Genomic DNA, 25,000 nt, shown 5'->3' with positions numbered 1-25,000 from the left:
TAGGCAGCGTCTCGCCACGGTCAGACGCGGGACAGTGTGAAAGTTTGATCCCTGCGTAAAGGTTGTATTTGTGTCTCACCATTCAGTTAACCCCTCCGTGGCCGAAGGCCCGGAATTTTTCGTGCACGCCAGGCCGACGCTGGGGTTATTTTTTGAAGTTTCGAAAATTGATTTTTTTTCCCCTGCCATCTTGAAGAGAGAGTTCAGATGCACCTAACAGTACAAATCCCAGCTTCCTAGACGCATTTTATGGCTTGCAATGGAGCGCGGAAGTTGCAGAAATATCGGCAACCGGTATCTCCGCCCAGGGGCCCTGCCGCAACGCAACTGGGCAGGTGTTGTCATTTTTTTAACTCCCAAAACAATATGAATGGTGCTGAAATGTTGTGCATATATGAGATATGATGATATCGAATGATTTCAGTACATAATCTGTTAGGAATGACTGGGAAAAAAAATGCGAATATTTTTTCACCTTTTTGATATAAAATATGTTTATGGTAGTTTCGAGTTATTTTTCACGTTATCGTTGTGCCCATGCTTGGAAAAGGGAGCGAAAGAGTTGAATTTTCAGTCCTAAATGAGAAAACTGCACGTCCTCCAAGGTTAGACTCTGCCACAGGAGAATAAAGTGGAGGGTCAGATCCGATTAGCAATGCGTAAGTTGAGTCGCAAATTCGAGCTCCCACACCACGAGCATGGCTAAAAATAGGATCGTAATGCAGTTTCAGAAGTCTAATTATTACGAATACAGATACAAAGCAGAAATAAATAAGTTTACAGACGGGGGAAAACGTATTTTTTCCGGTAATAAAATGTTCTTTATCATTTTACGTTCATCTTTATCATTTTACCTTGTTATTTTCACAATATATATCGCTGTCTCGTAAACAGGGTGGCTGCATGTGTTTTGCAAGGGAGGAAAAATTGTCTGGGTCGAGATAATGGGTGTAACTATGTGTTTTTAGGCATGGCCATGAGCGAAAAAAATCAGACATCCACCCGTCATGACAGCAGGTGGTGAACTGACAGATCATATGTGAGAGGGTGAAGTCAAGGTCAGTCTCTTGTCCCAGATTTTCGTTCACTTCCCGAAGGTTTTCACAGTTTTCTACAAGTTGCACTGCATCAAATGATCCAAACCATTACAGCAAACCTGAGCAAATAGGTCAAGATACCAAGACAAAAATGTATTTTTCACTTATCATCACGTCTTTTTTGTTTGTGTCTGTATTACTTCATAATCGTAAGCAGGTGGTTGTGTGTGTTCTGCAAGAGAGGACAAAGATGATATGTTCTGCCTGGGTCAGATTATGGGTGTAGTTGTGCTTGTTTAGGCAAGGCTAGGAGTGAAAAAATCGAAAATCCACTCATCACAGCAGCAGGCTTTGAACTGCTTAATGAGGTGTATGGGAGTGTAGTGTAGGTCAGTGTGAAGACGTTCAGAATGTTCGTTCACTTCCCAAAAATGTTTGCAGTTTTTTATAGGCCACCCTTAAACGACGCCGGTGGCCATTGATCGGCTAAACGTCATTCGACGCAGGCGGCCATGGAGGGGTTAACAGGGACACCAGAGCAGGCTCAAGATTATACCGTTTTTTGTCTATATGGTTACCACTCAGCGGTGTAGTTTCCTAGGTTACATAAAAATATCAGGTTTGTCACTCAGTATAGAGCCACCTGAAGTGGAAACAAGATGTAGCTAGAAAACACTTAGAGAGTTCATACCTCTGCCAATGCCATTGTCATTAAAGAGGATATGGATTCGGAACTGTGGAAATCTTGTGTGGAATACATAGGATACGGATTTGCCCCCAAATTTAACCCGTCATGTCCTGAGCTATTTCGCACCTCCGACACCCCCCAATCCTGAGCTATTTTGGAAAAATTTTGTTTTGGCTAAAACCTCCGCTTGTGGTGAGAAACATCGAAAATTCATAGAGAAATCGCTCACCTGAGGTTTAAAATACTCAATACAAGTTGCAGTACCTCCTTACCTTACTGGGTTTTCTATCAGGCTGGCTCCAAAGAAAACGAGTTCTATGGGAGGGTACCTATTCCACACCACTCATAAATGATAATTATTTATATATTTGGTACGAATTTATATGTTGTATCAGAGTATATTGGTTTTCAAACGGTAATATAGGCATTATAAGCATTGTTTCACTCACTAACTCATCAACATACCTGACCTTTTTTGGTGACATTACCTGATCATCATTTCTGACTGTTTCTTCCTCTTATGCTATGTAAACTTTGTCCTCCACATTGTCATCGTTTGGGGAATCACTCTGGCCCTGAATGTCTTTTATTGGCGAGGTCACTGATAACAGGTGAGTTGCTGAAACAATGGCATGCAGAGGGGGGGAAGGTTATGCGATGTAAGGCATTGTCCCTGCCTGGCATCTTGCAGAGGAATAGAGGAAGGTGTCCTGTGTATATGTACGAAAAATCACTCGCAAAAATTGAAAATTATGCAAATTATGAACCTTCCAATTGCGCAACGTACCAGTACGTTGATGGGACTAGCTGTGACAAAATGTTGCAACGTACCCATACGTCGATGGGATGCCTTGGGTTAATCAATTGTTCCTTGACCCATGGCCCAATTTCCTCCAAAATCTTATTGAAATTCATCTAGAAATTTTAGAGATATTGTGCGGGATACAAAGGATCCGAATCCGGACCCACCCCAAAATTTGATTGATTCCTTTGTGGTCAATGCCTCATCCTTCCACAAAATTTCATTGAAATTCATTGAGAAGTTTTGGAGGTATTGTGTGGTAGGATACAGATCCAGATTCAGATCCACCCCAAAATTTAATTAATTCTTCCTTGGCGTACGGCCATTGAAATTCATTGAGAACTTTTGGAGCTATCGTACAGACAAACAGACAAACAGAAGTGAATACAAAACCTCCTCCAACTTCGTTGGCGGAAATAAAAAAAAAAGTAACAGAAAGGATTGGAGAAATAGGAATAAAGGAGGACAGATTTGGAGGAGCAATGATAAATGTGAAAACAAGAAAGGTTACCACTACATTAACCTGAGGTGTCCCGTCAATGTATGACTATGTTGCAACATTATGTAACAGCCAGTCCTGTTGACGTACTGGTACGTCGCGCAATAGCAAGGTTCATAATTTGCACAATTTTCAAATCTCATGCTTGATTTTGGGTACGTAGGGTCGTGCGACCTTCCCCTACCTGCCACCAGGTGGGGACACTCAGTGACCCTGCGCGACCCGCACTCACCCTCGGCATGGTTACTCACCTGTTAGCAGTGACTCAGGTCAGACATGGCGAACAGAGGTCTCTCAGAGGAGGAAATTCAAGCTGCCCTGGAAGCCTTCACAGGCGACAGTGATTCGCCCCTCGATGATGAGGTGGTGGACAAGAATTATGTCCAACCAGAGGAGGAGGAAACTAGCAGCAGTGATGAGGATGTCCCGTTCCCCAGGAAGCGGTGCTACGTGACCTATCGTGCCACTAGAGAGGGCCACCCTGCACCAAAACATCGTGCAACAACCTCTCGGCAGCCCCTACGTGATGTGGAGCCTGAATTCAATTACAAGGATGAGGACGAGGACGGGGGCGGAGCCGTGGAACATGCTGCCACGTGGTACAGCCGCGAGATTATCACACCTCGTGGCCCCAAGTACACAACACCTCGTACAAGCAGGTATGGGCCTAGTGTTTTGTTTGGGGAGGGTGGAAGTGGCATGGAGGGAGTGGGGAGTGAAATGGAAAGTGTAGGGGCGAGCATTGAAAGTGAGAGTGGCAGGAGTGAGTCATCGCTCTTCCATGGTGGTGTGAGGCGGTGGGGCGCATCACATGGGGCAGTGAGGGTGCATGGTGAAACACGTGGTGTGGAGATGGAGCAGGAAGGTGAGGAGGAGCCACTCGCCAGCATGTCTTATGCTCCCTAATATTCCAGGACTTCCTCCGCACAGCCCCCTGATGTTCTCTAAGGCTGTAAGGGTAAGGGAAAGGGGAAGGATAAAGGCCGAGGGAAGAGGAGTGCGAGTGGGGAAGCCTTCCACACTGCTCCTCCCCAACCTCCCCCACCAGCATCTCCTCCCCACCCCGACAAAGGCGACAATGGGGACGAAGGTTATGTGAGTTGGAATTGGGAAGATGGCAGTGATTTTTCTCCCATCATTCACCCCTTCACTGAGCAGGGGCTTGCTGGCTGCGCGGCTCCAGGAATTCACCGTTGTTCCACCAGGCTGGATTTTTTCCACCTGTTCTTCAGTGAGGGTTTTGTGGACCAAATAGTGGAACAAACCAACCGTTTTGCTAGCAGCCAGTGCCATGAGAGTGAAAGACTGGGCACAAGGAGCAGGCATTCCATCATTTATGATTACCCTGCCTCCCTAGTAGAAATGTTTTTATTTTTTTCCCTGGTACTTTTGATGGGTATTGTACGTAAAAACAGAATTCCGGCATACTGGACAAGGGACACTATCATGCAGACACCAAAACCATGAGCCGTAATCGGTTTCAGCAAATTCTAAGCTGCCTCCACTTTTACGATGCTGATGATCCTGCCAATGCAAATGACACTGATAAGATGAGGCGAATTAGGCTGGTTTTTGATCGCCTACAGAAAACATTCCGTTCCTCATTTTATCCCTATAGAGACCTTGTCATAGACGAGAGTCTAGTGTTGTGGAGAGGCAATATTTCCTTTCGGCAGTACATACCCAGCAAAAGGCACCGTTTTGGGTTAAAGATCTTTGTTATGTGTGACTGTAGGACTGGTTATGTGCAAGACAGTCTTGTACACCAGTGCACAGACAGACATAATAGAAGATCAGAGTATTGGACTGTCTTCAATGATTGAAGACTACCTTCATCGTGGTCACATCTTTACCTGGATAACTGGTACACTAGCCCTCTTCTCGCTCGTATCCTACACCTGCATGACACGGGACTCTGTGATACCGTCAAGGTGAACTGGCGTCACATGGTCATGGTGGGGCGGAAACCAGAAAAAAATGAGGTGGTCTTCTTCCAGGCTAACAATATCCTAGCCACAGTGTGGAACCACAACAGAGAAGTCAGCCTCTTCTCCATGCTTCACCACCCATTGATGCACCGAACAGAGTCCGTGGATAACCGCAGCGAGAGGAGGCACCACATCTGGAGACCTGAGTGTGTGCTTGGTTATAACATCAACATGTTCCTGGTGGACCAGTCAGACTCCATGATATCAACTGTCGAGTGTGCCAGGACCACGATGAAGTGGTACAAGAAGCTTTTCTTTCACCTGCTAGATATAACTGCCCTCAGTTGCCACCACGTGCACGCCATGACAACAGGAGTGCAGGAAACCTTTGAAGGGTTTGTGAGGGAGCTTACACGTGAGATTTTTACCAGGTATGCGGTCGAGAGGCCCCAACAACGCACACACACTGCCCCTACCGTGCAAACTCCCCTGAGAATATCTGCCCACCATTTCCCCACTCCTATACCTCCCCAGCCAAATAGACCTAGGCCCCAACGCAGGAGTCATGTGTGTGGTATTTCCCGTGTGAGACCCACCACTCAGAGAAATGACACCCGGTATGAGTGCGTTGAGTGTGACGTGGGTCTCTGCATTCACCTTTGTTTCAGTGAGTATCACACCTTGATGCAGTTCTGATATGGTGTGGATGCGATATGATGCTCATACTCAGGATGAAATGCGACATACAGACGCTCAGTGTACTTATATGGCCCGTAAATATGTAAATAGTAGTATAAAAGTGGAAACGGGTGTAATGTAAGTGGAAAATTATGTAAGTGCATAAATATATTCTAAGTCAAAACATTCCTAGCAAGTGTTTAGAGATGCGATACTCTGACGCTCAGTGGAATAAATAAGGCCCTTAATATGTAAATAGTTGTATGAAGTGGAAACGTGTGTAAGTGGAAAATTATTATGTAAGTGTATAAATATAATCTAAGTCGAAACATTCCTAGCGAGGGTATATTGATGCGATATTCTGACGCTCAGTGGAATAAGGCCCGTAAATATGTAAATAGTAGTATAAGGTGGGAACGGGTGTAATGCAAATGGGGAAGTATACTGGGAGTGAAGAAATAAAGTATAAGTTGAAACACGAGTGGTAGTGAGTGTGCTTGCTACATGAATATACACTAGCATTTAGCTAAATACCCTCATAAGGAATGTAAGTAACTGAAAACATTTACATTGGTTGAAAAAAGGTTCAATATCATAACAATACTATGAAAGTAAAAAAAAAAAAAAATGTATGTTGAGAGAAGAGTCATAGCGAGTGCGCTGAATAAGCAGATGTGTGGAATAGTTACAGAATGCTAAATATCATCGTCATGAATGAAAACAGCTGAAAACATTTACATACAGTTAAAAATGGTAAAATGTCATTGACACAGTATTATTTATGTAGAGAAAATGATATGTTTACTGAAACAAGAAACTTAGCATCTAGCGTGTGACCAATATGACCAAACTCACTATGGTCGCTCGGTGGAACAATGCTTATTTTTCCTATATATATCATTGAATACCATTATATTGTTGTTGTGACTGTGTATTAGTTCAAAATCAATAAATGTAGATGTGTTCTTTGTTGTTTCTCCCAAAATTAACTACCATGGAAAACGTGAGAGCCTCACACGTCAGTGACATAATACGATACCTGACTTGGGGTACCTCACCTGTTCTGACGATTTATGGACCCCAGTAAGCCCTTTCTTGGTGATGTTCGTTTATTTCTCGACAAAAGCGGAGGTTTTAGGCAAAAAAAAAAAAAAAAAAATCCAAAATAGCTCGGGACTGGGGGGTATCGGAGGTGGGAAATCGGTCGGGACGTGACGGGTTAAGTGACTGGATGTTGCTCACCGCCATCTACCAGCAAAGGGTGTATGTAATAAATGTGAAAAGCATCGGTTTTCCCCCAGCACGCTCTATAGCCTTTTTTTTTTTTTTATGTATGTTTGTAGTAGCTATGGGAACAGGAACTCAAGTGAATGATAATGTTTCAAAAAGATCTGAAATGCACCGATAAATTTTAGAGCTGGAAAAATATGAAGAACAAATTGTAAATTTCGTTGCTTAACCCGTCACCTCCCGAGGTTTTCCGCACCTCCGACATCCCCCAGTCCCGAGGTATTTTCGATTTTTTTTTTTTTTGGCTAAAACCTTCGCTTTTGGTGAGAAACATCGAAAATTGATAGAGAAATCGCTCACCTGAGGTTTAAAGTGCCCAATCCAGGTAGGAGTTCCTCCTTACCTGAGTGGGTTTTCTAACATGCTGGCACCAAAGAAAACGAGTTCTATGGGAGGGTAACTATTTTATCCACTCATAAACGGTATTTATTTATTTACTTGGTACGAATGTATATGTAGTATGACAGTATATTGGTTTTCAAGCAGTAATAAAGGCATTATAAGCATTGTTTCACTCACTAACTAATCACCATACCTGACCTATTTTTGCCACACTACCTGATCATTATTTCTGGCTGTTTCTTCTTCTAATGCTATGTAAACATTGTCCTCCACATTGTCATCGATTGGGGAATCACTCTGGCCCTGAATAACTTTACTAGCCAGGTCACTGGTAACAGGTCCTTTGCCTAGACAATGTCTTGAGGGGGGAGGGGGGAGGTTATGCAGTGTAAGGCATTGTCCCTGCTTGGTATCTTGTACAGGAATAAAGGAAGGTGTCCCGTGTATACATACGAAAAATCACGTGCGAAAATTGAAAATTGTGCAAATTAGCGACCTTGCAATTGCATGACGTACTGGTACGTCGCCGGGACTGGCAAATGCAAATCGTTGCAACGTACCCATACGTCGTCAGGATGGGGCGGGTTAATCGTTAAATACGTTTGCATCAAATTTCTCTTTTGGGGTTTTTAACAAAGATTTAGATGAAAAGTGTCTGTTTTATATTAGAATCGTATAGTACAACTCTTTACGGAGAGTCTAAACCAATATGGATGTTAATATTATATATATAAACAAAGACAAGTTTGAAATTATCTCCAACGATTCCTTGAATTTTTGCTATCGTGAGTGTTTTGGCGGTGTTAGGGTCGAGATGGTGGTGTGGGTTGAAATGCTGCATTCTACTATATACTATGAGGGCAGCTCTGTGTGTGTGTGTGTGTGTGTGTGTAAAGTTGCAAGCCATCTTTGGTCTGGGTCTGTAGGTTGGTGGGCGGATAGGTGAAGTAGGTGTATAGGGTGGATGGGTTAGGTGGCTGGTCAGGGTGCGTGAGGTGAGTGGGCAGGGTGGGTGAAAAGGTGAGGATGGTGGAGTAGGTGGGTGGGTGTCGTGGACGAGGTGGGTGGGTGTGGTGGGCGAAGTGGGTTGAGTGGGCGATATACAGTAAATGTGGTTGGAGAGCTGAGTGTGGTAGGTGGGCAGGGTAAGATGCTTATAGGTGTGGGTTGGGTCGATACTTCTGCGGGGTGGAGTGTGGGTTGGGGATGTGGGAAGGGTGAGTGTGATTTGTGAGCTGGTGGGTGGGGGGATCTACAGCTTTCTATAGGACAAGCAGGGTGACAGGCTTGCTACATATGGGTGAATATGGGTGGATTGGTTGATCAGTGAGTGGGTGGGTGGGTGTATGAAGTGAAATAGTTTCAGTTTGGAAATCGAGACAGAATTACTTTAGACACTTAAAATGGTAGCACTGCCTGACAATTTTGTCCATATTACTGATTATGTGACCTTGGACTAATTTTTCATTATAATATTGACAACATGATACTGTAAAGGAATACTAATCGTGTGATGGTGTCTTAACATCAAACGATATTCTTCTGGTTAATGTCAACAGATAAATCATTCACAGTGATACCCTTTCCAACCAGAAGGCTAAAAACTCTCTCCCCAACGTTGGACTCCACATCCGTTCATTTTATTTGATTTGAACGCTACTGCTGAACATATGATGAAATAGATGAAAAGAAAGATTACTGGAGGTGTTTATACACTGAAATGTTAGTACAAAAATATATAGCTAAAAACAATCTTTACAGGCACTGAGGTGAAAAAAAAAAAAAAAATCTTTTCCTGACTTCCGTCCCACATTTTTCCTCCTCTTGGGAAAGCTCCTACCACATGAAAAAAATATCCCCAGTACCCTTTCCTGGACAATACTTGTTTTATAGTAATTATTTCTCGCATTATTCACCTGTGAGCTTAATAAATTGTTCTATATACCAAAACTGTCCTCAGTAATATTCAGCCTCACAGCTTGGTTGACACACAAGTTTGAACAAATGAACACGAGCCCAAACTCTCCACCCACTGACTCCCCCTCACCCTTCTTCACTACACTCACGCCCCTCCCACTTGCTAACTCTATCCCTTTATAAGCAAAGATTTAGCCGCCATCTCATGAATGAAAAATTTCCTAAAGTCCGAGAACTTCAGTACTAGATTGTACTGTACGTTTTAACCCACAAAGGATGACTGAACATCTGAGTTGAGTGGCGCCACCTCAAAACTACCACTCACACTCACCTTCATTATCAGTCTCACTCAGTTACTTCAGCACTATCATTCTCGCTCAATCTCGCACATTTTCCACCTTCACTATCACTCAGTCATTCCTTCGCCGTTATTCTCTAACATGATCCATCTTCACTTTCATTCTTACCCTCTCACTCACTTGACCCACCTTCTGCTGTCATCATAGTGACTGGCATAGCAGTAACGATAACAACATAGATAACGTAACTGATAACCTTTCCCTGTTGTGCTTGAGCGCTCCGTGCCCCTATTTACAAGTTAGATAATATTAATGGACTGAGACAAAACAACTTAACCCCTTCAGTTCTATGGGATATTTACTTTTTTCTGGCTAATATATTGAATTTAATTAAATTTTAAAATGATTTCAAGATATGAAGGGGTGTGATCAAGGCCATTGTATCCTTCTCCACCAAATGGGAAAACCTGCCTTCACTGAATAGAATGTTGTACAGGTAATCGGATAAAAATGATAACGAAGAATGTGCCATTGGAATGAAGCGATAAGTTACAATAACAGTGTTCTTTTTAATGAAATTCTGAGCTTTGGACCAATAAGAATGAAAATTTGTCATTCTTTTCCTTTGCCTTCCTGCATGACGCCTAAACCCTTTGAATCCCATGGCGAATTTCTTACTTTGTGGATGTGGAAAAGTTCCATTAAAACAACTAGACAAAATTCGGAACGAAGCTGCTGGAATTGCTATTATTAATAAACTACCTCTCCTACAAGTAAGAAGGAATGTTGCCTCCCTTACATTATTTTACAGGCGTTTTTATGGCAAATGCTCAGATGAAGTTGCAACCATTGTGTCACCTCTCCATGCCTTCCCTTGTGCTACACGGGCATCTGGCAGTGCTCATGGCTGGAACGTCACTCAGCCATATTGCAGAACTTCTGCCTATCAGAATTCTTTCATTCTCCGAACTGCATCTCCCTGGAACTCGCTTCCCCAGAGTTGTTTCCCTCCAAATTTCAACCTACAGCATCTCAAGTCCAACAGTTAAAGATATTTCATGAATGGAGGACACCAGTAACCTGGTGTATGGATTTTTTTTTTTACTCATTTGTTTTTCCTTCCCCTGTTCTGTTATTTAAAAAAAAATAACACCAGACGATTTTCTTTACTAGAGATTTCTCATACTAAAGGGTTTGATATGGGCCTCATTAACACCATCACCACATGAGTGTTCTCTTAAGCTGGTTTGAAAAATATTGTCTTTTAGCAGCAAGAGTAGAATATGACGGTCTGGACGTGAAGGAGTTAAGGTTGTGAGCCAACACCCAGCAATGAGAAACGTTCAGAATATTAAAACAATTTTGTTGACGGTAGTTAATAAAACATATTTCTTAAATTGGTAGAGGAACTGGTAAAACAAAGACAACATTATTTTGGCCAGAAATTTACGCATTCTTGTCAATAAATAACTGTTAGCGCGTGAGTGTTGTAGTCTGATGTGGAACAACAGTAACTGTCATACTTCTAGTATTAAGATTCTCTGTGATTAGGCTGACTGTGGCCTTGAGGTAAGTGTGTGTGTGTGTGTGTGTGTGTGTGTGTGTGTGTGTGTGTGTGTGTGTGTGTGTACCCGGTACGGGTACTGGATGCCACAGTAGTGTGTGTGATGGTGTGCCGTGAGGACAGTAGCACAGCCCTGGATATCACAGCAAGCAGTGATCGTGTGTAGCCTACATATTATCACGGTAAGTTCTACTTCCTAACGTTATTTCTAACTTAAAATAAGACCTTTTTTCCTGTACCTTCACTCTTTGCAAACTCAGACACACTGTACTCCTTTAATGCATTAAAAATTAGAGAACGTCTGTTGGACTTTACGAGTATTCCTGTTATCATTAGAGAATTTTTAGACTGGAAGACTTAGAGGAAGCCATCATTAACCCCATCAGAATCAGGCATCTCCCCAAAACCTTTTATAAAGGCATGGAAATAGAATTTAGTAAATACATACTGGGACTGAAGAAGTTAACAACTTCATTATTATTGGCGAGGTATTGCCGAACTTTCGTGACCGTCGCATCAGTGAGAGTGAGGTTCGTATTCACGTCAGCTTGAAAGGCTGTTTACTTCTTCCATAGCGATTTATTTTCCATACTGCACATTACTCATCACTTTTACCTTATAAAAATTATTTCCATACCAAGATTCATATAATAAAAAAATCATGTAAAATTATAAACACGCCATAACCATAAATGAACTAGTAAGAGAGGATGTTAGAGAGCTAGCTTATCCACCGAAAATACGGTCTTAAAAGACAATCGGTACGTACCATGTTGACAACTTTGATAGGTCACATCCTGGCTTACAGTCATGGTAAATTTATTTGCCTGTTAATGTCTGAGGCATAAGGCAGTGAGAAGGTGGTGTTATCCCCCAGCTTTATTCTTCCTGGGGAAAACAATTAAAATGTATATGATCATTTTTATTTTAAACATCAGTCCCGGAGTTCAGAGCTGAGGGACGAATTTCAATGGGGTAGATCTTTACTGCTTAATGCTAGACGGGTACCGATCATGCAAGTGATCTACTGACTATGACTCTACAGCTTCAATGTAGAGTTTTTTTTTTTCTTCCACTCTTTCTCTTACCTGATCAAGATTCCAAACTCCTTACAGCTCAGCTGATAGTCATACCATTAACTTTCTTATCATTGCGTTTTAATCCAGTTAATGTCAGGTGAATTTATTTGGCTGAGACTGAGAGTTAGTAACAGAAGCTTGAGAGAGACGGGTTAGTAACCAAACACCTTAATCTGTACCTTTGGACTTATCTGCCTCAATTAATAACCCTCTTCTGTCCTTACTGTACTACCGTTGTATTGCTTGGGATCTGTATTCTTGACAGTAAATCCATAGGTCTTACATGGGCTCATTTTGTTGCTTGTTCCGATTTTTTTCATTTGTAGTTAAACCCATAGTACAATATAAAACCATAGTACAATATAGAAATATTGCCTACTAAAGGTACACCCACTAAAATAATTATCAGTGCTCCTTTATTTGATACCTTTTGCAAGTGTTACTGGCACAGAAGCCGTAAATACACGTTTAGGGTTGGTACACCGGACCTGATCCTCTCCCCCCACCTTCAATCTCTGCCCCCTCCCTCCTCCGAACTCTCTCTCTCTCTCTCTCTCTCTCTCTCTCTCTCTGTTCCCCTCCTTGCCTCTTAGGGCGCGTTCATGCGTGTGCTGGAACAAGTGCTGGCAACATGTAAACAACACAATAATGAACAAGTTGTAAACATGCTCGGAACACCAGCATTCAGATAATGTTGCCCTAATGTAGTATCAGCTGCCTCGTATGGACACGTATCACATCACCTTTGCTGCCATTAAGTTCGAAGCTGCAGTGTAACATGTTTCCATACATCTGTCCAAATACTGCTGCATACATGTATCCAAACATTTTGCCAGCTGTATTGTCAACACATGTTCGAGGACACGTGTGGACGTGCAATTTGTTAACTTTCTTCTGCCTCGCAGTCTACCTTCAAATTACCTGACACGATTAAATTAATTTCTCACTTCATTAAGCCTTAGACGATGAGGGTTTTCTTGTGGTATCTATGATCTTCTGGATCAAATTCAAGCCGTTGTTTGTGGGTTGCTAGATTTATCAAACCTTTTAGCCTTTGGACATCACTGTTGATTCCGTCACACAAGAAAAATCGTCTTGAATTACTCAGAAAAAATACAAAAGATGTCAGCCGTTTTCTAGGGGCTAACGCTGGATTACGGCCTTCTTTCTTTTACTTATAAATAATAATAATAATAATAATAAATAATAAAACACCAGATATGTGGCATCTACCATCGCCACAGGCTCTCTCCCTCCCCTCTCTTGTTGCCTCCCTCTTCTTCCAGTCTCGTTGCCTCCCTCCTCCTCCTTCTCACCGTCTCCTCCCTTCTACCTTCAGGTGGACGAGCGATCCGCCCAGAATGGGCTATGTCTGGAAACATATGCCTGGCAGAAACTGTCGGTGAACTTTTGCTCCTGAGTGTACCATGGTTATGGGAGAGGGGAGCGGGAAAGGGAGGGTGTGTAGTGATGAAGTGATACGAACGAAAGGTCTGAACTGTGGTGACTTATGTAATGAAATCTCCACATACTCAAAAATTTAGTATTGCATTTTAGAAATAGGTAGAAAGTATCTATATGTTTGTGTGGAACATTTTTGAGAGAGGAGAATGTATTAGAGCAGAGTAGTTTCTGTTGAAAATGATGTTAAGTATTAGTGTTGCTCAGGTTCACTATTTTTCACTGCTATTTCACTTTTTAAATTGGTTGAAGTGATTTCCTGTTTGTGTGCTTTCAACATAATGAACTGTAACTCACACCAAAGATTTAACTGAAGAGTTTTCGATATGATGACAGCGTACCAGACATCATCCAATTCGGTCACACATAAACTGTCATAAATTCATTGATACTGAACCATTTTTCATCACTGAAGTGCCAAATCATGTTTCAAACGATGCCTAATCAAATTCATTACTAAAAACTCCTAACTTCAAAATGCATCTGCCCACCTATGTTGGTGGAGGTATTAAGTGATTGGTCTGTCCATTCGTGCGTGTGTTCGTCGGACCGCGCGTTCATGATGCTTGTGGGTGTGATATTTCCTGAACCTATGGACGAATTTCAACCAAACCTTTGTCAGTGATACAACATGATAATACAATAAACTGACTAGGTCAGCAAGGCCAAGGGATCAAAGGTCAAAGTCAATGGACTTAGTTTATCTATGTGGGTACAACATTTCCTAACCTCCTTGACAGATTTCGACCCTAGTTTTGTCAGTGATACAGCATAAGGAACGATGATCTGATTAGGTCAACAAGGTCAAGGGGTCAAAGAACAAGGTCACAGAGGTGTGGGAGCACTATCTCCTGAACCCCTCAACGGACTTCAACCAAACTTATGTCGGTGATACAATATGAAGGGAGCATAAACTAAGTAGGTCAGCAAGGTCAGGGTCACATGGGAGTTGCTACTTTATCTTCCTACCCTTCAACGAATTTGGACCAAACTTTTGTCAGTGATAAAGTATGAAAAGATGAACTAAATAGACAACCAAGGTCAAGGCGTGAAAGGCCAAGGTCATATGGGACTGACTTACTTTATCTTTTGTCTCTTCAACACACAATAAATCCTGTCATGGAAGTAGTGTGGCAGGTCTGACGGAGGCATACCGAGGGATGCTTTGCATTGACAACTTGGTAACTGAGTTCTTGGTGTTGCATTAACCCACCACATGTCAGCTTTTTTTTAGTCCTACTGGTCACCCTTGTGCCGGCCACTTTTTGACCTTTTTTTTTTTATTGGCTAAAATGATAGATTTTGATGTGGAAACAATGAATTTCACCATGAAAATACTCATCAAAGCTCAGAAATGGGATTTATTGAGTCCTGCATACTCGTATTGAGGTATTCCTGTTCTTCCACGCTTGCCATGTAAGTGAGAGAAAGCTGTTTTCTATGTAAGGTAGACTCAGGTATTTTTGTTGGGAAGGTATAGCAATGTTCAGTACACTTTTCTGATTACTTATTACTTCAATATCTGTCACAATTTGCATCTCTCTCTCACTGAGAATGCATTGTCTTACACTTACTTGAAGATAGGTACAACCTGACTTCACTATGAACAGTCCTGGCACTTACAAGAAGGTATTTACAGCTTGACATCACTATGTACAGTTCATACACATACTAGAAAATATTTACAACTCGATTTCACTATGTATAGTCCCTACACTTACATGAAAATATTCACAACGTGCCTTCACTAACTGGGTGAGGCACACAGGCAGAGTGAGGCAGAGCGAGTGTGAGGGGGCGAGTGAGTGGGTGTATGGCCTTGACCACCTGAGGCATGACAGAGGAACAGTTAACATACATGCCTGCCAATTTTTACCCGTGAATCTTGAAAAATGTGGTCACAGTGAATGTTTTAATTTTAAACCATTTTAACACGTCACTGGCACTGACCACAGAGTTTTGTTAGACCATTTTAAAACGGCCCTGGCATGTGGCGGGTTAAGTTCAGTGATATGAGAATCTTTATTCATTTGTTGTTTTACTAAAAAATATGGTGAATTGTGAGTAAGCCTCTTTCACATACTCCTATAAATTTAAAGTGAAGATAAAAAACTACAGATATCTTAGTTCCATATTTTAAGAAACTTGTACTACCACAAACTGGATGTTGAATTTTGCTCTCTTTTGCATTGTTTCTGTTTTTTCTTGGAAGGAACATTTTGCAGGCTTAGCCTTTGGTTCCTTCTTCTTTGCATAAAAAAATACACAGTGCCTGGGTGACCAGTGTTGACTGGTCTTAACCCGCCGACTCCCGTTGATGTATATATACATCCATACGTTTTGTCATTGTGACTCCTGTTGACATATATAAATGCACAGCAATTGCAAGGTCCCTACTTTGCAAATTTTTCATATTTTGCACTTGATTTTTGGTACATATACACGGGACACCTTCCTCTACATGATGCCAGGCAGGGTCAATGCCTTACCCTGCATGACCTCCCCCCCCCCCGCACGCCATTGTCTCAGCAATTCACCTGTTACCAGTGACCTGGCCAGTAAAGACATTTCGTGCCACGGTACGAAATTCAAGGCCAGAGTGATTCAATAATCGATGACAATGTGGAGGACAAAGTTTACATTGCATTGGAGGAAGAAACAGTCAGAAATGATGATCAGGTTATGTCGCCAAAAAAGGTCAGGTATGTTGATGTGTTTGGTGAGTGAAACAATGCTTATATTGCCTATATTACTGTGTGAAAACCAATATACTCTCGTACTACATATAAATTTGTGCCAAATAAATAAATAAATACCGTTTATGAGTTGTGTGGAATACTTACCCTCCCGTAGAACTCGTTTTTTTGGAGCCAGCCTGATAGAAAACACAGTAAGGTAAGGGGTACTGCTACCTGTATTCAGTATTTTAAACCTCAGGTGAGCAATTTCTCTCTGAATTTTCGATGATTCTCACAAAAGCAAAGGTTTGAGCCAATTTTTCTTTTTCCAAAATTGTTTGGAATTGGAGGGGGGGGGGTCAGTGGTGGAAAATCGATCGGGATAGGGTGGGTTAAATGTTCACACTCGCTCTAGCCTCATTTGGACATCAGTGCAGTTTAACCCTTGGTTGCTATGGACACAGTTAGGTGTTTATTCATTTAACACCAGCTGAGACTGATATGATGTTCTTACCAGAGATGTTTATATGACATGCCAGTGCGTGTTGTAGAATAATGATAAAACAACAACCAAAACAATAATAATAAAAATATTAATACTAATAATAATAATGATAATAATAATAATAATAATAATAATAATAATAATAATGATAATAACAATAATAATAATAAAAATAATGTGATCTTTTGTTTCTCCAAAGCATTAGCTCACCCAGTGTAATTCACTAGCACTCAAAACTTGCTTACACCTTTGCACTTAAAAGTACTGTGACATTATTCATATTCATTACATATTTTCCCCCTGTGGCGGGGGGGACACAACCTGGCCGCACTATGGGGTGGTGCTACTACTCTGCGGCCGGGTTGTGTTAGGAAGAATACTGCCACCGTATTCCCTGCATGTCGTAAAAGGCGACTAAAAGGGGCGGGGTGAGGGGACTAGGGACCCCCTCCTCTGTTTTTTTAGTTCCTAAAAAGAGACAGGCCAGAGAAAGGGACGGGGGATGGAGTTATCCCCGTACCCTGAAGATTGGGTCTATGAATGTGCGTGGATGTAGTACAATTGAGGCTAAAAGGGAGGAGATTGGGAGAATGTTTGTGAGAAGAAAGTTGAATGTGTTAGCTTTGAGTGAAACGAAGATGAAAGGGAAGGGGGAATATATGTTTGGAAGTGTGAATGGAAGATTGTCAGGTGTTGATAGAGGAAGGGCAAGAGAAGGTGTGGCCTTGTTAGTGAGTCCGGAAGTGCAGCAGTGTGTGATTGAATGGAAGGAGGTGTCATCGAGACTGATGTGGGTGAAAGCGAAATTTGAACGTGAGTTGTGGGTGTTTGTGAGTGCATATGGGCCTGGTAGTGAAAGGGATGAACAAGAGAGGGAGTCTTTCTGGAATGATGTTGATGAGTGTCTGCAGAGTTTTGGAGCGAATGTGAATGTGGTAATGATGGGAGATCTGAATGCTAGAGTGGGAAATGTAGCAGTTGAAGGCGTAGTTGGTATGCATGGTGTGCCTGGAAGAAATGAAAATGGGGAACGAATGATAGCGATGTGTGTTGAGCGAGAGATGGTGATTGGGAATACGCTGTTTGAGAAGAAAGATATTTATAAGTATACATGGGTGAGACAGGAGGGTGGAAGGGTTGTTGATAGAGCCTTGATGGACTATGTGGTTGTGTCTAGGAATGTAATAGGAAGATTGTTGGATGTGAGAGTTCTGAGAGGGGAGGGTGGAGGTATGTCTGACCACTACCTGGTGGAGGGAAAGTTAAGAGTAGGTAAGAGATGGGTGAGAGCTAGGAGGGTTAGGTGTGGCAGGGAGGTTTTGAAAGTGAGTGAGTTGGATAAAAGAGAGAAAAAGATAGAGTATCAGGAGAAATTGAAAGATGAGTGGAACGCAGTGAAAGATCGGGAAAATGGCAGCGTGGAGGAGGAATGGCAGTTGTTTAAGAGTGCTGTGGTGGAGCATGCAGAAGAGGTGTGTGGTGTGAGACGTGTGGGTGGTGGTGTAAGAAAAGGGAGTGAATGGTGGTGCGAGGAAGTAAGTATGGCTGTGGCTGAGAAGAGACGTGCATATGAAGTGTGGCTGCAGAGGAAGGATGAGATGTCATATGAAAGGTATAAGGAAAAGAGGAATAGAGCGAGAAGGGCTGTGCGTGATGCTAAAGTGGCAGCAGATGAGAGGTGGGGTAGGCGGCTGACAGAGAATTTTCAACAGAATAAGAAAATGTTTTGGAAGGAGGTGAAAAGGGTGCGAAAGGGAGAGTCTGGGAAGGAAGAACGAGTAAAAGCAGAGGATGGAAGGATGTTAACTGAGATGGATGCAGTAAGGAAGAGATGGGCAGAGTATTTTGAAAGATTGTTAAAAGGAAAACGTGGCTGAGATTGTGGCAGATAGAAGGGTGCAAGGAATAAATGTGTTGGGAGAGTTGAATGATTCTTTGATCACGAAGGAGGAAGTGGAGAAGGCAGTAAAGGAGATGAAAACAGGGAAAGCTGCAGGTATGGATGGGTGTGCTGTGGAATGCCTGAAGGGTGGTGGAGTGACTATTGTTGACTGGTTAGTAAGATTATTGAATTTGTGCTTTGAGAAAGGTATGGTGCCAATTGACTGGGCAAGTGCTTGTGTGGTCCCGTTGTATAAAGGCAAGGGTGATAAGTATGAATGTACTAGCTTTAGGGGTATAAGTCTGTTGAGTGTTGTAGGTAAAATGTATGGTAGAGTGTTAATTATGAGAGTTAGAGAGGGTACAGAGGGAGTGATTAGTGATGAGCAGTGTGGCTTTAGGAGAGGGAGGGGATGCGTTGATCAGGTGTTTGCTGTGAGACAAGTGTGTGAAAAGTATTTAGCGAAAGGCAAGGATGTGTTTTGGGCATTTATGGATTTAGAGAAAGCGTATGATAGAATTGATAGGGAGGCTTTGTGGACTGTTTTAAGATTGTATGGACTTGATGGTAGGTTACTAAAAGGGGTGAAAAGTTTTTATGTAAATAGTAGAGCGTGTGTAAGAGTGGGAAATGCTGTGAGTGATTGGTTTCCCGTGAGAGTGGGGCTGCGACAGGGATGTGTGATGTCGCCTTGGTTGTTTAATATTTACATGGATGGTGTTGTAAGGGAGGTGAATGCAAGAGTTTTAGGTGGTCTGAGTCTGGTAAATGTTGATGGAGGAGAGTGGAATCTGAAGCAACTGCTGTTTGCAGATGATACTGCATTGGTGACCGATTCAGAGGAGAAATTGAGACAGTTGGTAGAGGAGTTTGGAAGGGTGTGTGAAAGGAGGAAATTGAAAGTAAATGAGAATAAGAGTAAAGTGATGAAGTGTACGAGGTTGATAGATGGTAGGGGGGATAAATATAGTTTTGAATGGTGAGTTGCTTGAGGTAGATTGTTTTAAATTACTAGGGTCACATGTTGCTGTGGATGGAAGAATAGATGCAGAAGTGAAGTTTAGAATTAATGAAGTAGGAAAGGTGCTGGGAGGAATGAAAAAAGTGTTTAAATGTCGTTCGCTTAGAATGGATGTAAAGAGAAGGCTGTATGAGGGTGTTGTGGTACCGACTGCGTTATATGGGGCTGAAACATGGAATATGGGTGTAGCAGAGAGGAAAAGTTTGAATGTAATGGAGATGAGATGTCTGAGGAGTATGTGTGGAGTGACGCGTATGGATCGAGTGCGAAATGATGAAGTGCGAAGGAGAACTGGAGTTGTTCGGGAGATGGCTGGTAGAGTTGAGCAGAGGGTGTTGCAATGGTTTGGGCATATGGAGAGAATGGATAATGAGTGATTGGTGAAAAAGATAACTAGATCTGATGTGAGAGGTGTAAGACTGAGAGGAAGACCACGAATAGGATGGATGGACAGTGTGAAGAGAGCGCTGGATGCGAGAGGGATGTCTGTTGAGCAAGGAAGAGTGGCTGTGCGTGACAGAAATAAATGGAGAGAAATTGTGAATGAATAAGTGATGACGCAGCCCTGAGGGGATATTCTCCCGCATTTGGTCTGATCAGCAAGTCAGGTCAGGTGCGGGTAAGGGGATGGGTCTGTTATGATGTGGCAGGGGTAAACCAGTTCTGCTGTCGGGCCCTGCTGTGGATGTCACTGCTTGCATTGCGCAGTTGACCCTTGTGCGGTGTGATGCGGTGAGGATCTGTCCGTTCTCCCCTTTGGGGCTAAGATGCGAATGAATGTGTTTGAATGGATGAGTAAATGGAGAGTGAGTCGTCCTGTCTCGGCTACCTCCCTTTCCTTGGGGGAAGCAGCCTAGGAATATAGATAGATAGATAGATTACATATTTCATCTGAAAAATTGTCAATGACTAAACCCTGCAATTATCCATCACAACACTTCTTTTAAGACTGAAGCTTCACTAAAAGACAAAGGCTTTGAGCTGCCCTTTATAAGACTCAGTAGAGGTCAACTGTCTTATGGATCAAGGCGACCTGCGAGTATTATATAATGCTGAGAAACGGAATTGCTTAGTTAAGTAGTCTGGAGGGTCCTCTGTACTTCTCGTAATTTTCCGTTGCGTGTCAAAGTTGTCGGTTAGCCTGCTATCGTGAAGGGAGTTATTTTGTAAAGTTACACATTAATTTTTGAGCTCTTGTTCTCATTAATGATTTACTTATGACATTGTTTGTTAAATTGTCATTTTATTTCAGTTTGTATCCTGAATAACTTAGAGTATTGTGTAATGTAAGAAAACTGTGACATGTTTTGGATGTCTCTGATTTAGTAACTATCGTTGTTAGGGACAGGTATCAGCACATCTTACAATGTCGGAGAAAAAGGGAAGGCTATTTAAGGAGGTTAAAGAGCCTAGGGGAGTCAGTTTCGTTTCAGTTTAGTTTGAGTTTAGTTTAGTGTCAATGCAGATTAAATAGCTCCGATACTTGTGAAAACAGTGAAGTTGGCAAGCATTAAGTGTAATTATTTGGAAAATAAAGATAGCAAACTTAAGAAGGCAATATTTATTTACAACACCTGAGCTGATGTCGTTGTACATCGAAAGGCTGACCTTAAGAAGAATAACTCACTGTGCAACATCCTTCCTATGCTGAACTACTGCTGTTTGAACCTGTGACAGTGTGGGACGGAGACTTAACAAAAACTTAAAGGCCACATGTGAAAACGACCGATCAGAGCAAGATGACTAAACAATAGCTAGTTGTTAGAGACGCAAAGGTACATCAACATCAAAACTGAATGTGCCAGCATATGTTTTAACAATCAAAAGATCAGAAGATACCTGGTAGACCATTCCATATTGCATTTCAGTGATCAACACGAGGCAAAATCATTCTGTGAAATAGTACTAAGAGGGGTGTCCTTACAAACCACCTAACCACCAGCGTCCATAAATGTACATTGTGGTTTGCAGATGCGGGTGTGGTTGCTGCTGGTGGCCTCTGTGGTGTGTGTGTCATCTGTGCAGGCGGGTCGTATCCTCTTCCTCAATCCTGTAGGGTCAAAGAGCCACAAGAATTTCTTTATGGGCATCGTCAACGCACTGGCAGACCATGGCCATCAGGTGACTTATTACACACACACACACACACACACACACACACACACACACACACACACACACACACACACACACACACACACGAGAGAGAGAGAGAGAGAGAGAGAGAGAGAGAGAGAGAAAGAGAGAGAGAGTCTTCCTCATATCACCCAATCAAGTGACTTAATAATTACACACACACACACACACACACACACACACACACACACACACACACACGAGAGAGAGAGAGAGAGAGAGAGAGAGAGAGAGAGAGAGACAGACAGACAGACAGACGACGGACAGACAGACAGACAGACAGAGACAGAGACAGTGAGAGGGTCATCCTCATGCAGTATCACCCCCTTCATCCACAGTTTTGGAACCTCAGGCGGTGTGGATGGCAGTAAATGCATATGCCAATCTTCCTTGATATAAATATAATACCACAGACTCTACCACTCACTCTCAAAACCACTATACAAAATTTTAGACACTTCTCGCCCCACACTCCCCAAACCTTCTACAGTTATGCCTAACCATGAACTACTGAGTGAGGGTGGGTAATTTCTCCAGTAATAGGAACTGCTGTTCTTTCGCCCTACGAAACACGAGAGCTCTTCTGTCGGAGTACAAGAGGAGCGTTATATACAGACCACTCTGAATAATAACTAGTTATCTAACTATTGCCAGACGCCTTAATCCCACAAGGGAAGACCACAAACAAATCGTCTCCATTTCACCCTGTCCTCCGCCAATTGACTACCCTCCCCCAGATCACACACCCCTCCCTCATATACCTCCCCATTCCAACACTCCGTCTCATCCCTCACCTCCCCTTTCGTCTCCTCCCCTCCCAATCACTCACATACACTCTCCTTGTAAGTCTATCACTCTCCATTCTCTCCACATGGCGTAACAAACTTAATGTATTTCTCCTAACGCTTTCTATCACATCCACATCCTCACCACGACGCTCCTACACTTCTACAATTGTATTTATGTTTCTTTATGTAACCCCACATACTCCTCTCACATAACATATTTCCACTGCTCTCACTCTTGACTTGTGTCCCTCCAACAAGGTCCGAGCTTCATTCACTTCCATATGTTAGAGTTAGTATGACAATACTATCATACTTCAACAAACAAGGGATGAGGCTATGGCACACCTAATGTCTGACTTGGCTCGTATCTCTGACTGGGGTAAAAATAATCTGGTTGATTTTAATGCATCAAAGACTCAGTTTTTACACCTGTCAACCCGACAAAATCTTCCACAGGTATACCCACTAATGTTTAATACTATTGAGCTTAATCCTGCATCATCCTTGAACATTCTTGGGATTTCATTTCCTCGGGACTTATCTTGGAAAGAACATAATTATTACATCTCTTTCAAAATCTGCTTCCAAGAGATTAGGTGTTCCTAAGCCGACTCCGTTCCTTCTTTACCCCTGCACAATTGTTGACTCAATACACGGGTTTTATCCGCTCCTGTGTGGAGTACAACTCTTCTGTGTAGGGAGGTTCTCCACATACAGCTCTTCTCAATAGGGTAGAGTCAAAGGCTTTTCATCTTATTAACTCTCCTCCTCTTACTGACTCTCTTCAACCTCTGTCTCTTCGTCGCACTGTTGCATCTTTATCTCTTTTCTATCGCAACTTCAATGGTCATTGCTCTTCTGAACTGTCTGCATGCATTCCTCCACCTCTACGACGGGCGTGTAGCACCCGTCTAGCAGCAAAGTCTCATCCCTTTTCTGTCCAACTCTCTAATGCAAGAGTTAACCGTTACTCCCAGTCCTTCATTTGTGCAACAGGTCAACTCTGGAACTGTCTGCCTCTGTCTGTGTTCCTGTTTCCAATGATCTCCAGTCTTTCAAACGCAGTGTGTCCAGGCATCTCGATATGATCGGATCTTGAATTTGGATCTCTCTTGTATTTTGTTTTTCTCTTGGAAGGAACAATAATCGCGGGCTCGCGGTCGTTGATTCCTTCTTCTTCGTATAAAAAAAAATGCAGTGACTTTTTTACTTCCATGCTCACTCCTTATTTTTTATCAATGATTTCAAAGAACCAGCAACCATCCTTCATGTTGTACCCTTTCAAGCACTTCATCCTCAAAACTTCCATTCGTACTCAACGCACTACACAAGTACTTAAATGCACCCACATTTCCCATTTCCTCGCCGTGTATTCAGTGACTTCATTTTTGTCGAAGACGATGTTTTTACTTTTCCCAACATTCACCTTGAGATTTCGTTTCTTACACACTGTCCCGAGCTCATTCATCAAGCCTTGCAGTTCCGTTTCATCTTCACTTTACAATACACTGTCATCTGCAAACAACCACACGGGATGTTTCCAAACCCCACTCTCTCTCATTAGGACCACTCCAACATCCACCGCCCTACCTTGCATCTCTTTTATAATTCCATCTATATACAGTTTGAACAATCATGGAGACATGACACATTCCTTTTCAATCCAACATTCAGAGAGAAAAATTCACTCAGCTCACTAACTACACGCACGCAGCCTTGGCACCCTCATACATACTTTTCTTGGCATTCAGTAATTTCCCATTTCTGCCATATATTCTTAATGTTTTGCACATTCCTTCTTAGTCCACTCTGTCATATGTTTTCTCCAAATCCATGAAGGCCGCATACAACTTCTTTCCTTTCCACTACAGATCTAAGGTTGAATATCTGATCTACTCAACGTCTTCCCTTTCAAAAAAAAAAAAAAAAAAAAAAAAATCACTTTCTTCTCCAAATAACTCCTCTGTTATTTTCCTTAACTCTGTCAATAAGTATGCCACCATATACTATTCCTGTTACACTAAGAACATAAGTGCCCCTATGTTTACCACACGAGTATTCTTCCCCTTTTTATTTGAACAGGGAAATAACGATACCTGACTTCCAATACTTTGGGACTCAACCTTTCTCCCAGGTCGATTTTTATATCTTCCATAATCATTCTACTACTATCTTTCCTCCATGCCTCAGCATTTTCACTACTTACTCCATCAATTCCTGGGGCTTTCCCCGTTTTAATTTTCTTTACTGCTTCCATTACTTCCATCTTACTGATTTCTTCCTCCCTTCTCACTCTCCTTCTTCTCCCAGCCATTCCCCAACCACTTATACTCGAGCTGGTGTGAGTCTCTATGTTTAACAGTTCCCGAAAGCGTTTCCATCTGCTCACTTTTTCTCCCTTCTCTA

The 25,000-nt window shown here is 42.3% G+C and overlaps 1 protein-coding gene across 1 annotated transcript in view; it reads left to right on the top strand.

The window, feature by feature from the left end:
* Positions 1-11,163: 11,163 nt before the first annotated feature.
* Positions 11,164-25,000, top strand: part of LOC145401608 (UDP-glycosyltransferase UGT5-like) — a 263,991-nt gene continuing 250,154 nt past the window's right edge. The window contains exon 1 of the mRNA XM_080273801.1: positions 11,164-11,226. The gene's annotated coding sequence lies outside the window, so the exon portion shown is untranslated. The remainder of the gene's footprint in view (positions 11,227-25,000) is intronic.

This window comes from Coenobita brevimanus, chromosome 56, assembly GCF_032717465.1.
Source record: "Coenobita brevimanus isolate Jiangsu-jjx chromosome 56, ASM3271746v2, whole genome shotgun sequence".
Taxonomy (NCBI): domain Eukaryota; kingdom Metazoa; phylum Arthropoda; class Malacostraca; order Decapoda; family Coenobitidae; genus Coenobita; species Coenobita brevimanus.
The sequence above is the reverse complement of the archived record's forward strand: the minus strand, read 5'-3'. Positions and strand labels throughout refer to the sequence as shown.